The sequence below is a fragment of the Sesamum indicum genome, linkage group LG6 (assembly GCF_000512975.1).
Source record: "Sesamum indicum cultivar Zhongzhi No. 13 linkage group LG6, S_indicum_v1.0, whole genome shotgun sequence".
NCBI lineage: Eukaryota > Viridiplantae > Streptophyta > Magnoliopsida > Lamiales > Pedaliaceae > Sesamum > Sesamum indicum.
Window position 1 is genome coordinate 9,979,590 of NC_026150.1, and position 4,643 is coordinate 9,984,232.

Below are 4,643 nucleotides of genomic sequence, written 5' to 3' on the forward strand. Positions count from 1 at the left end.
ACATATATATATATATATATATATATATGTTTTTTTTAATTTAATTAATTTATATTTGCTAGCCATTGTTGTCTATGTCACGGAAGTAATGACTTTGGGCCCATACAAGCAGACAGGTAGGAGTAGGAGAGGAGTCGTTCTAGTTTGAATTTTACTGCTGCAAAATTCATTTTACATATATATATATATATATATATATACACATTTAACATTTTTATATCATTTATATATTTAAAGAATAGATTATATATCTAATTTTAAATGTAGAGGTAACAAATACAAAATAAAGTATGAATTAAATTAATAATTATAACAACTATTATTCCCCTTCAATTGGAAGTACGTACAAATAATCAATTCTATGTGTAAATTATTTAAAATTGCAAGAGTTTGTAAACGTTGCTTCCATCTCTGCAGCACTGAGTGGGTCGAAAGCACGTGAACGTACTTGTATTAATTATCACAAAAAAAGGAGTGGATATTTGTATTGTCAAGTCATGGAAGATGAGATCAATGATTATTGAGGTTGTCCAATATATATATATTAGCTTAAAGACTGGTCTGAAGTGATAATCATGTAATAGTCATGACCAACACGTGTGTCCAAACAATTAATAAGTACATGTAATAATGCACCATATATATATATGACAAAAGCTTTGAGAAATTTTCCCACCACACACACATATATATATATATATATATGAAACTAATTCTTTTAGGACAAAATATTATCTTGAGTCTTGACATGAAAGATACGTGCTCTCCTACTAAGTTGTGAAAACAACTAACTAAAATGTCGGCAATGTATAATTTATAAAGTTCATTCCATCTTTTTTATGATGATTTTTATTGGGAAATGATCACGATTAAATAATATTTTCGTAACTATAAAAAAATTTTAATTCTTTTATTTCACTTACCTTCACTAAAAAAAAAATGAAAGTTGAGGCGGATTAAAGAACAATTTTTTTCTTTCGAATGGTTTAAAATATTGATGGATTTAATTCAAATCGAATTTTAGAACAATTTTGAAATAATTCACCTTCTATTCTTATAAACATCATTACAAATATTTAGGAACAGTTAATGAAGGAACATGCAGTGAACATGTAGTTGTCCTTCAAACATCATCAATTGGAAAAATTCATTTTGTTTTTGAATTATTTCCTTTTTTTTTCCTATCAATAGCCAACCAATTTTAAATATTCTTTAAAATTATTAAGGAGTTAAATTACATTGCAGGCTTTTATTTGATTGTGGGCTTGGCCCGTCTACAGTGTTTCTAGGGCTATACTCCCTGAGTATCTAGATTGATAGAGTTACTTGGTCAACGCATTATCAGTTAGTTATTCTCACTGGGTTTTGTGCAACATTTTGATATGGCTAGTAGAGGTATTTCTTGAGTATAAATGTTTTTTTTTATTTTTTTCAATTGTTACTTTTTCTTGTCTGCTTCTTCTAATTTCTTTGGGGTTAGAAATAATGAGTTAACGGCATAGTTGGGGGACCATTAGATATCTTTCCGACATAGGTCACAATTCTTCTCAATCAATCAATAATGATTTGGGGAAGTATGAGCAAAGGCATCTCCTTACATATTTGATGGGGCGCAGTCGACCAACTAGTAGAGGCAGTCAGTCTTATCTCTCGCCATTATCTTTTTTCTGAGTATTTTTTACTCTTTTGTTGGGGGTGTTATTAGTATTTTGCAAATAGGCAACAAAGATGATTTTTGTTATGAGGTTATAGAAGCCATATTTTGCCAGAGAGTCATTATAATTCCTTGAAATTTCATGAATTAGGACTCAATCTCTATACAAGTCCTAAATCTAATTTTCACTAAAAAAAATTATCTTGATAACTCGAGCATAAGTGCAACTGAGTCGTTTGTAGCCACCTAGTCCAAATCTCATTTCATGTCATGGATGTTGATAATCTTGGTAGTGTACCAAGTCTTGAGGAGTTCGATCATATTAGGAGCAAAGTTGTGCCCTCTTTTGAATTTTATTTTTTATTTTCTAATGTGGGGAAACGAATCAAGGAGCTTTTTGGATCTTTCAATTTACCGTTTACTATGCGTTCTTCAAATAGGAGTTTTCAGTTCCTCCTCATCCTCTTCTAATTATAGATATTATTAGGTGTTGAAATTTGAACGTTCTTTAGTTTATACCTAACTCGTTTACTTATTTTGAGAGGTTTCTTCATTGATTTAACTCCTTGTTTTAAAACCCTTTACAGTTTATATTCAATTAGAAAGATTACAAAATGACTCATACTTGTTATAATTTACTCAATGGGGATGTACATTTAATGAGGGAAGTGATTCTTCAAGGGCCTTTGCAGATAAGAGGTTTTTATATGTTAAAGATGTGGATTAGGGATTCACAACAAATAGTGAGAATTACCTTTTTGTCTTAGTCTAGTTCATGACTTTGTATGTCGTACGTAGGAGCAGATTTATTTGCTCAACTTGATGTGAATTTTTTATTTTTTGCTAGTATTATAAATAGTAATATTTATTTACCATCACAAATTTTTATTTTTCTCGTTGTTGTATTTTTCAAATGTACAATTTTTTCCGTGCCCTTTATGGAAGAATGTCTCATTTTATGATGTCCACCATTATAAGGTCAATCGCGTAAACCAACATGAGTGAAATCCTCGGGCGAAGGCCTTTCTTTTTTCAAAGAATGGGGAATGTTGCAAGAGACACCGCTCTCCTCTCCCTTCCCAACCTCAAGATGTGCATCATGGTCAAGAAGTATTCAACGAAGCTAGTGGGGCGCTTTTTCTTTCTCAATGTCATTGAAATAGCCCCTGAGAATGCTTTAGATCCCCTCGTCATGGTATTGGAAAAAATGATTGTTTTCTTATGGAATTAATGACATGGAGGTTGTTTTGTATCAAAATGCAACAAACTTTAATTTTTCATATTAATAATAAAAAAAAACACATGGTATTGTGAGTGACTACGACGTGGGACTACTTAGGTCTATTGCCAACAACACCATTACCCATCTTCTGTACGGAGAGTCTGCTAAGGTAAGCTTACCTAGTTGTTTATTATTTCAATAATTATTGGTATCCTTTAATAATTTTACATTCATTTCTTTTTTTAGATTACTACTCTGTTATAGTTCATTGACGAGTGTTCCGTGTATTATGAAAGGGAGTTGAAGCGTTCTAGTGTTACCCTCGACGATGCCAAAAAGGAACTAGCATACTGTAAAAAGAGCTTAAGGAAGCTACTGAAGATCAAAACAAGTATAAGTCAGATGCTAGTAAATCACAAGGCTTCTTCTAGGCAAGTTCATCCACACAATTTCCGATCACCTCATCTAGCCAATTTTCAAGTGTTCCAAGATTGTTCTATTAGTTACTTTCACTCGTCCATTAGGTTGAGGTGCTCCTATAGATGTAAAAACATTGTTTGATCTTTAGCTCTTGGTACCACTATCAAAAATTTATGCCTTGAAATTATGTGTCATTGGTCACGAGGGCTCTCGTGATGCCGAAATGACATATTATGTTCTGACAACTTCTAGGGTATTTGGTTTTATTTCCAAAACTGTGTCATGACCTAGAGCCTTGGATTTGAATGTCTTTAGGTTTGATGCTATACTGACTTATTGTGTCTATGTTTCTTGACTTGATCAGTTGTCTAGCTTGACTTTTTGTCCAACTAGACTTTTTGTTTACATTGACTTGTTGTATGTTTCGACTTGTTGTCTGACTTGACTCCACTTATTTTATGTATGTGTGACTTGACTTTTTGTCTAGCATGACTTCTTATCTGTTGCTCAACTTGATTTATTGTGTGTAATTATTAAAAAATATCTTCGTCTACAGTTGTAGGTAAAAACTCCTATCGTGATTCCTTGACGAGGTAGTGCGATTTGATTGGCTATTAATGATTTAATTGATATTATTTTCACAATCATAAGATATGATTCAAGTTATCAAATTATTAATATATTTTTATTTTTTCTAAGCTGGAGCCCACTTTTCTCGAATTTGAACACCATAAACGTTTTGGTGAATCACTTCTCCATGGGTCACATTTAAACATATTTTGACTCAATTGACCAATAAAAATATCAAATGATTACGTACTTCATTCGGCCCAATCCACCTCAACAATTTATAAATCCAAATTTGACATAAATTTTAATTTAAAACCAATTATTAGATAACTTCTTTAAATTTTTAATTAGTAATATATCCCAAAAATTTCGATGTCAAACATGGGGAAAATGCTTTGAGATTCAAAAAGCTTTCTTAACTGGACGAAAAAAATAAAAATAAAATAAAACTATAGTTAAATGCCCCTATAATTTTATTATCGCAAAAATAAAAAATTGTATTTTTATTTTCAATTGCTCGTGATATTTCTTATTGTAGTTTGTATTCAACCAGAATTAAAGCTGCAGGTTGGGCTAAAGCCACGTCATAGAACCAAACAAGAGGGCTGGCCAGCCTCAGGTTTCCTTGGTGAGCCCACTTCCCTCTTTTGAGGTTAGAATTTTGGGGTGACGTGGCACTTCTAAATGCCTGAAAATAATTTTTTTGTAATTTATTTTTCCGATTAATAAACTCAAACCATACTTGTTAACAAAATAAAAATAACAAAAAATAATTAC